At 36.9% G+C, this 13,251-nt stretch overlaps 1 pseudogene; it reads left to right on the forward strand.

Moving 5' to 3' along the window:
* The first annotated feature begins 6,788 nt into the window (after positions 1-6,788).
* Positions 6,789-12,900, forward strand: LOC121656156 (annotated as a pseudogene).
* The last annotated feature ends 351 nt before the right edge of the window (positions 12,901-13,251 follow it).

The raw sequence follows: 13,251 nt of genomic DNA on the forward strand, positions 1-13,251 counted from the left end.
ATGAAAACTCTTATTTCAGAGTTTCTTAACCTGAAGAGTTCGTCATGATTGGGATGAAGTTTGCAAATGTTTGGAGTTTATTTTTTGTTTTAACTTTTCATGGTAAAAATTTACATTTTATAGTCATGAAGAAAGCAAAATGTGTTTCATTTGTAGTCTAAAACATCATGATTTGTGTTTCTTTATTGGACTTACAGGTGTTTGGAGTGAGATCAAACTTGAACAGCCTCCCTTTGAGATGAGAAGATCTGGAGAGACTGTGAAGATTTCATGTGTTACATCTGGTTACCCTATGACTAGTAACAGCATGAACTGGATCAGACAGAAACCTGGAGAAGCTCTGCAGTGGATCGGGTGGATAAACACACAAACAGCAGTTGCTACCTATGCCAGCTCATTTCAAAGTCGTTTCATTTTTACTCAAGATGTTCCCAGCAGTACTCAGTACCTGGAAATCCAAAGTCTGCAAGCCGAGGATTCTGCTGTTTACTTCTGTGCTTTACACCACAGTGACTGAAGACAGTGGAGCAGCTGTATAAAAACTTAGCCACAAGACGACACGTCTACCAGTCTTTCAGGTGTGAATAAACCGTAAATATATGAGACCTCTATGGTTTTTGTTTAATGTTTTGGTTATATATAACTTGAAATAAAGGCATATATATTTTGTCTCATCAAACAAAAATAATTTAAGCAAATTTAAATTTCTGATCATTTCTTGTGTTTAAATATCTTTTTATAGGGCACTTTAGTGTATTTATGGTTTGGTATACAGCAGTTAATTTTAAATTTCTTCAGTATTTGTTGAAGTCAGCAAAAACAAAAACAAAAAAAAAAAAAACTGAAAAAAATAATTTTTGCATCCTCTATGTTAAACAAACATAGCCTCCATGTCCTCATCTAACCAGTGAGAATGTGAGTTAGACAAGCTGACTCATAGATGAAGAAGACCTAAAATGAACTGTTTGCTGGACTGGTGACAGTTTTTGGTTTAGTCATTTTTAACTACTTTCATGCATGTTCTATGTTTAAGTTGTGTAATAATAGCTGTTTTTCAGATGTTATCCCTGGTTCAGACATAGGTCTGTTTCTGTGGTATAATGTTTGATATAAGTAGTGCTGAGTATTAGGTGTTAGTGAGATGAGGAACACAGATACTTAGGAAATGAATAATGGTACAGTCAGTCAAAATGACTGCATTGTTTACCGTTTATGGTAAACAATGAAGGCATGTAAGTACTCAAATTCTCTTAGTTGTAAATGTCTATGGTCAGATAGATTTTAGCTTCAGAGGTGAAAGTCCACTTTTTTAATGTGAGGTGGAGTCATTGCAAAACTCAGATGTCTCCCATCTCTACCTGACTGGAGAGAAGACGACAGCTGAGTCACGGTTCAACATGTTGGGTTACAGGCTGCTGCTTTTATCTATCTGCTGGGCAGGTGAAGATCCTCACTGATCTCAACTTTAATTTGTGCTACCAACTTAATGCAAATGATTGTTTACTATAATTTTTAAAGGCGTATATGGACAAACTCTGACACAATCTGAAGCAGTGGTTAAAAGACCAGGAGATGCCCACAGGTTAACATACACAGCCTCCGGTCTGTCATTTAGCAGTTACTGGATGGCCTGGATCAGTCAGGCTCCTGGAAAAGGACTGGAATGGGTTGCTACTGAAACAAATGGTAGTAGCAGCAACTACTACTCTCAGTCAGTCCAAGGAAGGTTCATCGTCTCCAGAGACAATAGCAGAGAGCAGCTGTTTCTGCAGATGAACAGTCTGAAAACTGAAGATTCTGCAGTTTATTACTGCGCTCGGGACCCACAGTAACTGGAACTGACTGAACACATGCACACAAACCTGCACTAACAGAGAGTCTTCACATTAAAAATATGTTGTCGGGCCAGATTTTCATTCTTATAACAATGCTTGATGTCATGCTCTTTCTGTTTGGGAGGCTGAAAAATAAAGACTTTTTAAAGTTCTGAAAACTCCAAGGTTTTAGGAGGTTTGCCACTGATTAGGTTTTACTTCTTTTAAACAACACTTTTGGTCTTCGTGGGTAAAAGAGTAAGTTTTTGTTTCTGACTCCAACTAACAATGCAGCTGTGAGCAAAGTGAATATGCTTTGCCCGAGGGCCACAACAGAAATTAACAGAAACTCTTCAATTTTTCAGGTTTTGCACAAAGATGAAAAGGTGGAGCGCTCAGACCAGTTATGTCATTAAGATCATTCAACTGAAAAAATAAGGTTACACAGCCCACATCTGTTTTTCTACCTTGAAGCATTCACAGTTATTTATAAGGAAATTACTTTACAATCTTTTAATCTAATTTTTTAAGTGAAATCTATTACAGCAGATTTGTCTTACACAAAAATTCTGTTTTTAAAGTTCTTCTGTAGCTTTTTCATATGAGGAGCTAAAATATGAGACACTTGGTTTGTTCCACATCCAGGCTCTAATCCATGCATTTATAAATTAAATGTTTTTTTCTGAAATTTAGAAGAGTGAAAAACACAGAGCGAGGCTTGTAAACTTCAAACAATAAAGGTAAACAGTATCTGACAGACTTAGTTAGTTTAAGTTAAATATATTTGTATTATAATAATGTAGCTTTTAGGAATAACAATTTCTACTTTAAATCTCTTTAAATCTCTGACACTGATGAACTAAAAAAAGCTGCAAAACACTACAAAAACTGTGTATTCTGTTGATTATTCTGTTTAGTTTGTAATTGTAATTTCTTTGCATTCTTGCAGTTTATTTTTACTATTGAACAGAAAGATGATTTTTGCAATGTAAGGCTGCTAAATCCCTCAAACTTACAAACATAAACCAAACTCATGGTAGGAATCAGTTTAACCAAGTCTGTTTAAGCTCATATCATGACGTCACACACATCTCTCTGTGTTGATCTCCAGCCCCGTGTTTACCAGCCGTGAGTTCATTATGTTCATGTGAATCCCTCTCCCTCCCTCTAAAACGCTGCAAAGGCAGGAGACCACCTGCAGATGACCTGGATCTGACAGCACATCTAAAAATAACTACGGTCGTTGGCGAAGAAGTTGTCATATAAAGAAAGGGGTACTTTTGGATCAACATTGGCCTTGTATTTCTAAAGTGGAAGGCAGTTCAAGAGTTAAAGAGGCTACAATTAGACTCAGAGGTAGCACTTCTCCTGGACAATAAAGCTTGGTACATATTCCACGAGAAAAGAGAAATTTGTTCTTGAGGCTGCAAGAACAAGAAAAAAGTTCATCTTGGCCTGTTGATTTCATACTTAACAAGAAACATTTTTGTGACAAGACAAGGTTGTGCATACACGGTGTCCTTGATCTACCACATTTATTCATTTTCATACTTTCTCACCACTTCGATCAGCTGTTAACTGAAATTGTCCATTTCACATCACATAGTCGGAAATGCAGAAAGGACAACTTTCCACTTCACGCTGTTCCGCATTAACCACGCCCACCTCAAATGTTCGACCAATCACACAACACTTCTTATAATTATTAGGCAACTTCCATTCCTTTGGCAAAATGGGTCAGAAGAGAGATTTGACGGACTCTGAAAAGTCAAAAATAGTGAGATGTCTTGCAGAGGGATGCAGCACTCTTAAAATTGCCAAGCTTTTGAGGCGTGACCATCGAACAATCAAGCGTTTCATTCAAAATAGTCAACAGGGTCGCAAGAAGCGTGTTGAAAAAACAAGGCGCAAAATAACTGCCCATGAACTGAGGAAAATCAAGCGAGAAGCTGCCAAGATGCCATTGGCCACCAGTTTTGCCATATTTCAGAGCTGCAACATCACTGGAGTGCCAAGAAGCACAAGCTGTGCAATACTCAGGGACATGGCCAAGGTAAGGAAGGCTGAAAAACGACCACCACTGAACAAGACACACAAGATAAAACGTCAAGACTGGGCCAAGAAATATCATAAGACTGATTTTTCTAAGGTTTTATGGACTGATGAAATGAGAGTGAGTCTTGATGGGCCAGATGGAACGGCCCGTGGCTGGATCAGTACAGGGCAGAGAGCTCCACTCCGACTCAGACGCCAGCAAGGTGGAGGTGGGATACTGGTATGGGCTGGTATCATCAAAGATGAGCTTGTGGGACCTTTTCGGGTTGAGGATGGAGTCAAGCTCAATTCCCAGTCCTACTGCCAGTTTCTGGAAGACACCTTCAAGCAGTGGTACAGGAAGAAGTCAACATCGTTCAAGAAAAACATGATTTTCATGCAGGACAATGCTCCATCACACGCATCCAAGTACTCCACTGCGTGGCTGGCCAGAAAAGGTTTAAAAGAAGAAAAAATAATGACATGACCTCCTTGTTCACCTGATCTTAACCCCATAGAGAACCTGTGGTCCCTCATCAAATGTGAGATCTACAGGGAGGGAAAACAGTACACCTCTCTGAACAGGGTCTGGGAGGCTGTGGTTGCTGCTGCACGCAATGTTGATCGTGAACAGATCAAGACACTGACAGAATCTATGGATGGCAGGCTTTTGAGTGTCCTCGCAAAGAAAGGTGGTTATATTGGTCACTGATTTGTTTTTGTTTTGTTTTTGAATGCCAGAAATGTATATTTGTAAATTTTGAGTTGTTATATTGGTTTCCCTGGTGAAAATAAATAAGTGAAATGGGTATATATTTGGTTTTTGTTAAGTTGCCTAATAATTATGCACAGTAATAGTCACCTGCACACACAAATATCCTCCTAAGATACTAAAACTAAAAAAGCCCCACTCCAACTTCCAAAAATAGGAAGCTTTGATATTTATGAGTCTTTTGTGTTCATTGTGAACATAGTTGTTGTTCTATAATAAAATTAATCCTCAAAAATACAACTTGCCTAATAATTCTGCACACCCTGTATACAGAAATCAGTTCATCATAATGTAAAGAAAAATCTATTAAGAAACCTAGAAATGAAAACAAAATTTCATTAACATCATAGTGAAAATATTTTAGCTGATTTTAATTTTGTAAACGGTTACATGCATAAATTCACGAATTTTTTTTTATGAGATTTTTATTTAAATTGATGAAACTGACTTTTAATTTTACATGAATGACACAATACTTAAAATCATGGACAAACAATTAATTGATGGATTCAACAACATATAAGTAAAAGTAGAACTTTTAGAAGAATTGCTCATATTCAGTAATAATTTATTCATTCTCAAGTGGTGAGAACTGAAAACCAGTCAGCGTTTTTCTCCACAATCTGTCCTGTGGGGAGGAGTCGATGCAAAACTTGAATATCTTCCACCTCTACATATCTGACTGCAGTGATGACAGAGAACAGTGGACAATCAGGTTAACATGATGGATTACAGAACAGTTCTACTGTTGTTAATTATCTGCTGGACAGGTGAAGATTGTTGATGATCTGGTTTAGACAATTTTTCATTTGATTTATTAACATAATGCATGAAACAAAGTTCTCTTTATTTTGACAGGTGTTGATGGTCAGACATTGACAGAATCTGAATCAGTGGTAAAAAGACCAGGAGAATCCCACAAACTGACCTGTACAGCCTCTGGATTCACATTCAGTGACTATGAAATGCACTAGGTCAGACAGGCTCCTGGAAAAGGACTGGAGTGGATTGCACTTGTCAGTAAACCTACTGGTAGCATCCAACGCTACTCTCAGTCAGTCCAAGGTCGTTTTACCATCTCTAGAGAAAACAGCAAACAGCAGGTGTATCTGCAGATGAACAGTCTGAAAACTGAAGATTCTGCTGTTTATTATTGTGCTCGACTGCCACAGTGACTGAAGTTGGTTGAGCAGCTGTACAAAATCCTGGAGTCATAATCAGTTTGCTAATCAGTTTGCTTAGCATGTACTTCTCCCTACAAAACCTGTTGCAGAGAGAAATCTATGATGCATTTTCCAATTTCATTAATGTGAGCATGATTGATAATATTTTAAAAATTAAAGATGTTTATCAACCACAGTAATGTATTTTATTCTGTCAATCTTTGTTCATATTAACAAACTAAGGAGGATCTAAGGATGGAATTGTTTATTGTCAAACAAACAAGCAGTTTAGCCGGCAGACAGAAATAATTCCTTTATCCATCCATCCATTATCTTGACCGCTTATTCCATTACGGGTCGCGGGTGAGCTGGAGCCTATCCCAGCATTTTAACAGGTGAGAGGCAGGGTACACCATGGACAGGTCACCAGTCTGTCGCAGGGCCAACACAGATAGACAAACAACCATTCACACACACACACACACTCTCTCCTAGGGAGAATTTAGAATAACCAATTAACCTATCATGCATGTCTTTGGACGGTGGGAGGAAGCTGGAGAACCCGAAGGGAACCCACGCATACACGGGGAGAACATGCAAACTCCACACAGAAAGGCCACCCTCAAGGTTCAAACCTCCCCCAGCCAAGGTTCAAACCGGCGACCTTTTTGCTGTGAGGCTGCGGCGCTAACCACCACACCACCGTGCAGCCTCCTTTAATTGGACAGAAAACATTTTGTAATAAAATGTGGAAGAATTCTGAGTTCATTGATTTGTTTTTCTTTCAAGTGTTAGCAGGTTGGTTTCTCTTTGTTTTAGCTGTTAGAGGGTTTGCATTTCAAGGATGATTTGGATTTGATCTTTAAATTAATAAATAAATAAAAACATAAAAATGGTGCTAAAAATGACAATCCAGATGTCTCCTTCCTGTGAGGAGGAGTCAATGCAAAACCTAGATTCCTACCTACCTCTGTTAAACACTGCAGAAAGAATGAAAGAGAAAAGACACAAACTAACATGATGGACTGCAGGACAGGAGTGCTGCTCTTCCTTCTCTGCTGGGCAGGTGAAGAATTTTCAGATGTCACATTGACAGTTTGTGACCCAAATTAACTGATATTATTAGTCAATGTCTTTGCAGGTGTTGATGGTCAGACTTTGACAGAATCTGAATCAGTGGTTAAAAGACCAGGAGAATCCCACAGACTGACCTGTAGAGCCTCTGGATTCTCATTCAGCAGCTATGCTATGGTCTGGGTCAGACAGTTTCCTGGAAAAGGCCTGGAGTGGATTGCTTATATAGGCACAGATGGCTGGCCTACACATTACATTCAGTCAGTCCAGAGTCGATTCACCATCTCCAGAGATGACTCCAGCAGTAAAATATATTTACAGATAGTCTGAAGACTGAAGACACAGTCTGACTGCATATCTGACTGCAGTGATGGTGACGGACAACAGTGGACTCTCAGGATTGTAGAACAGGACTGCTGATGTTAACTATCTGCTGGACAGGTGGAGATTTTCAGTGATTTTGCTCTGACAATCTTTCATGTGTGCAACCAACAGAATTAAATAATTCAATTCTTGGTTGACAGATGCTGGTAGTTTTGGTTCTTACAGAGTCTGAACCAGTCGTTAAAGAACCAGAAGAATCCCTTGAAAAAGGACAGGAGTGGATCATTGTTGTACACACAGAAAGTTTTCAGTTCTATTAATTCCAGTCAGATTCATCATCTCCAGAGATGACTCCAGCAGTAAAGTGTTCAGGTTGATTTTATTCTCAGCTCATAAAATGTGTTTCTGTTGAGAACAATGATACTTTTTATTCATATGACATGAACTTAAATGTGATTGCTGTCATCGTTGCAGAGATGTCTCACTCTTACACAGGAAAACACCAGAGTGGTTCACAGCAGAATGTGAAGCTCCGAGACCCTCAGCTGGAAAAGGGTGGAGTCCTCTCTTCAGGTAAGGAATTAAATATTGGCCCCAGAAGAGGAGTGTGAAAATGGGAAGAAGGTTGAGATAGACAGGAGGATTGGTGTGGCATTTGCATTAATGTGAGCTCTACTTTGGTCTGTCATGGTGAAAAAGTAGCTGAGCTAAAGGGAGAAGGTCTTGATCTCCTGGTGAATCTATCTTGCTATCTTCACCTTTGCTCATCAGCTTTGCTTAGTGACCAAAAGACTGAGATGGCGGTTACAAGCAGCCAAAACAAATTTCCTCTCCAGGGTGTCTCGGCTCTTCCTTAGAGACAGGCTGAGAAGCTTGGTCATCCCTGAGGTGCTCAGAGTTCAGCCACTGCTGGAGCTACAGTAGATGAGGTGGCTGGAGCATCTAGTTAGGATGCTTCTTTGATGTCACTCTGATAAGGTGTTATGAACCCTCAGATGTTTGGTTTTAGTTTAAATGGAAAAGCCTCATAATATATAATGAAGACATACTCTATGACCGTAAATCATTAAAACATCTAATTGAGTTGCCCATAGAAGAAGTTGTGATGAGCTTAAACATTTTATGAGTTTGTAAAAATATTTTACTTAAGGCCATTAGCAAAAATAACTGTTTGAGATGATGTATTTAATGATTAGTTCATTTGTTTGAAATATATTTAACTTAAAATTTTACATAAAATGCAGATATTATATGATATAAAAACAGTTGTCAGCATAAATTCAGCTAAACAATTGGCCCCATAAGTTTAAAAACTTTTGTGTAAAGATTAAAATGATTTAGAATTCTTGTAGCATAATTACAGAGCATTATTATATTCACATATTAGATTGTTTCTACATCAGTTTATTAACTGCACACCATTTCATCATCTTTATTAAAACATAAGAATCTTTATTATTTAACATTGTATATAATGAATTAATATGACCTAAATTTACAAAGACCATGTTTTGTATGATTCCTGTTTCCATGTTATCATCTCATATACAAGCATTTCTTTTAAAACATAAACACAGTACAGTACCAGTACAGTGTAAAATTATTGTGCCAAAGAGTCAAACAGTGGTTGATATAAGCACAGGAACTTTACAAAACTACTTTAAAAATCATGGAAACCTGAAAGTGGTAGAAGAAACCAAATGGAAACGCATCCACCCACCTACACAAAAAAAAGTGACTGACTAACCAACTGACTGACATTAAGAGTAAACTGCCAGTGTGGTGCAAAGAAAAGAGAAAAAGCAACAAAGTTGAAATGAACATTAGAGACATGATGGAACTGAATTATTCTGAATTATTTGGACTTCTTCACCACAGCTGACACATTCAACAGCAGACAGGTTTTTGTATGAGTCTCTTTCACTGTGTCTGGTGTGACCTTTGGTTCTGGGACTATCGTGTATGTAACAGGTAAGAACAAACACCTTTCTCTCAGTTTTTTTATTTTTTAATTGTAGAAGTTAAATGTGTTTAAATTCAGTTTCTGCTGCTTCAGGCTTCACGTTTTCCTTACTCCACTATTTTCCTCATTTGTGATTATTACAGATGAAAAGCTGAATAATTTCTGTAAACATGTTTAGATCTCATTGAACAATTGTACTTATACTTCATTTCTGCAAATATTTGTAATAATAGAGATATTTAGTTTTTTGATTGTCTCTGGTCATTCGAGGACATCTCTTAGGTTCCTAAAATTCTTTTTTTTATTATAAACTTACTTGAAATCTGTGTGTAAATGTGTCATAAAAAAACTCTAAATGCAAGTATATTTATAAAATAGGTAAACAGTCACATGTTTAACTTGTGAACTTTAAAAAGATATTTAAAGTTCAAAAAGAACTAAAAATACACGAGGGATAAATTTAAATTTGAAGAATTTTATGTTTATATGTCACACTAAATTTTGTTGTACATCATAAACAAACTATGTTGTAATTTATGTTTTAATTTGATCATTTACATGTCTGATATAAAAATAAGCAGAGAAAAGCAGAAAAAGCTAAATAACAGAGACAGACTGATGACAAATGCTTAATAAATTAATATACATAAATATTTGCATTTTTATGAATAGAAACTTGTTAGTTTTACTTGATGCGTATGAACCTAAATTAAACTGTTTGATTTTCTAATTTATATTAATTAGAAAACTTGCTGGTAAATATTTGAATGTATTGTGATTATTTTAATGGATTTGAAAAGGATCTAGAGCACATGGGACTGAATTTGAGAGCAACACTCACCTTAAGTCAGTGCTGTAAGTTGAGGATAAATGTGGACCAAAGGGAAATTGCAAATGTGCGCCACATCTGGTTTCATGTGACCGATTTTCAGCAGCCACACTCACATAGAGCCAGTGGCATAAATCAAACCAAATTTGGATCAAAGCAACGAACTGAGTAAATGACATTAATATGAAAATGTTAGTTTGGCTAAAAAAAAGAGAAGAAGGGACAGTCATGTTCATATTAATATTAGAAAACATGAAGCTGAAATATGAGACTGAATTATTATTGTTATTATTATTATTGTTATTATTATTATTTAGCATAGCTGACCGCAGCTAACATATTTAACAGCAGGCAGCTTTTTGTATCTGTCTGTCTCACTGTGTCTGTTGCGGCTACCTCGACATCTTTGGTTGAAGGACCGTAATGTATGTAACAGGTAAGAACATTTATTTTACTTCAGTTGTTTTATTGTAGAAGTTAAAAATGAGTTCAAAGTCAGTTTCTGCTGCTTCAGGCTTCACATATTATTTTAGTTATGAGTAGAAAATTGATGCTGCCAATGTTACAGAAATATTTTTTTCTCAAAACATGTTTAAATCTGACTGAACTTAAATTATTCTGTAATTCTGCACTTTAATCATAATTCAAATATTTAGTTTATGATCATCTCCAGTTTTTCTTATCTACATCTATATAGTTTCAAAAATAATTTATATTAAATATTGAAAAGTTACAGAACATTTCTAAATGTGTTATAAAACAAGCATAACTGAAAGTAAATGAATAAAATTAGTTAACAGTCATGTTTTTCCTTATTTAGCTCACATGTTAAGTCACAAAAATGAAAACATAAACCAAAAATGTGCATTTTTGTTAATTCAAACCTTCAATTAAATTTTTAATGTACAAAATAAAAAAAATCAATTTGGGCAATTCGATCATTTTCTTTGCCTGATATAAAAATAGAAAAAAGCAGAAAAAGTTAAATGTAAGAGGTAAAAGAATAAATGCTTCATAAATTGATAAAACATTATTTGTGTTCATATGATATAATCCTCCTTTTTTTCACTTTTAATACTCAATGAGTCTGAAATTATATTAAATTGAAGACATTTTGATTTTCTGTTTTAGATTTAGTAGACAAATTGCAGATAAATTTTGAATGTAAATGAATTATTTCCATCAATGAAATATATATATATATATATATATATATAGACCACCAGCCTCACAGGTAGCATTGGCTAGGGGGAACAGTGACCTTCCTGTGTGGAGTTTGCATGTTCTCCCTGTGTATGTGTTGGTTCTCTAACCTAACATGCATGTACAAAGACATCTCTGTATTGGCCCTGAGATGGACTGGGGACCTGTCCAGAGTGTACCCTGTCTCTCACCTGCTAAATGCTGGGATAGGCTCCATCTTTCCCGCGACACTTAATGGACGAAGCAGTATAGATAATGGATGGAGATATTACCATGTTTAACTTTTAACTGCTGCCATGAGGTGATGAGTGTGTTTGATATGAAGGTGATCAGAGTGCATGTAGTGAACTTTATGCTGTATTGAATATTTTAGTGATCAGAGTCCATGAAGTTTCCAGGATAAGACTGGATGCAGTTCAATGATGGAAGCTGATGTTGATCGTGCGAATATGCGTGTGTGTGTGTGTGTGTGTGTGTGTGTGTGCTGCTTGTTGCTGCTGTCAAACTTCAGATGAGCAGATTGTGAAGCCCGTGGTGAGCGTGTACCCAGCAGCATCCAGAGTCCAGGGGAAGAGCGTCCTTCTGTGTCTGGCCTCAGACATGTTTCCTCCTCTGTTCCGGTTCTCCTGGAAAAGACACAATGAAGACGGGTCTATAGAGGAGCTCCGTCCTGCTGATGGAGACCAGCTGCAGATCACAGAGTCGGGACGTTCCGCTGCCATCTTGTTGGTCCATCAGCAAGAGAACAGCACATATAAATACAGCTGCTACATCAACCACTATGGAGAAATAGTGGAGGCCCAAACACAACAAGGTAATGAAGGCTTGGTGACTGGGGTCATCAGAGATTTAACTTCATCTGAACATTGCAGTCAAACCAAAGGAGAAGATGATGGACATTTCTCACTTGCACTCCAAATATTAAACCACTTTCCTGTTTCAGAGCTTCCAGCTCCAGCAGCCTGTCCTCCAGAGAGAAAACCAGCAGACCTGCCAGCTCTGCAGCAAGATGACAGTAAGATCACCTGCTGCTTCTCTGTTCTTGCAGAGTACAAACACACCTTTAAACCCACTGTAAACTACGTGCTCCCCACCAAACATCACACAGACCATAATATGTCAGAGATCAACTACAAAATACATCAATCAACTTCAGCTCATAATAAGCTGTGTTTTTTTTATTTAAACATTATCAGTGATTCGAGAAGGATAACGTGTGTGTGTGTGCGTGTGTCGTGTGTGTGTGTGTGTGTGTGTCAGTGTCCTTCCAGTCTGAGGTTCAGGTGTGAAGCTGCTCTTGCTGCTGTACACAGTGCTGACAGTGAAGGAGTCTGGTGTACTGTTGTGGACTGCTGATGATGGTCAGAAACAAGGAACCATCCACCAACTTCACACATGCTGACTGACTGTTTTCCTGGTCGTCTTTTCTCTCCATCACATATAAAAATTTATCTTAATTAAACCCTTTGATCAGGATTTATAGATGTTAGTTATGACGTGTTGTAGTTAACTAGAAAAAAAGATTATTGTCAGAATTTAGAAACATATTTTTCTCGGTTTATTTTTGCTGTCATGCAGTTTTTTTCTTGATACTTGTGTTCATGTCTGCTTTCTGTCTTTACATGTTTAATCATTGTCAGTATTCTGCAAGCATTCTGTTTTTCTTTTTATTTTACATGTTTACGTTTTTCTCTAAAGATCTTATGTGAACAAAACAGAATAAAGTTAATTCCACAAATATTTCATCACATTATAAATCTTCCCTCGTGTCACAATATATGTCATACCTTATTAAAGTTGGTGAATAATAAAATTAAATATAACACGAAAAAAATAAACTATTAAAATTGAAAAAAATTCTCAAGTTACACCAAATCCACAGAAATACTTCACAAAGGAAAGAAAAAACAAAGACCAACATTAAAACATAAAATAGTGATCAGAGAACACTCCATAAGTCTGTTCAGGAGGCTTAATAAACTTTTTAAAGTAGCGCTGACTCATCTGTTCTGATGCTGACGGAGGGGAGTTTGTTCCACAATTCTTGGAGTTTAAAGAATAAAATCAGGATTCTC

This window comes from Melanotaenia boesemani, chromosome 2, assembly GCF_017639745.1.
Source record: "Melanotaenia boesemani isolate fMelBoe1 chromosome 2, fMelBoe1.pri, whole genome shotgun sequence".
In the NCBI taxonomy this organism is placed as follows: domain Eukaryota; kingdom Metazoa; phylum Chordata; class Actinopteri; order Atheriniformes; family Melanotaeniidae; genus Melanotaenia; species Melanotaenia boesemani.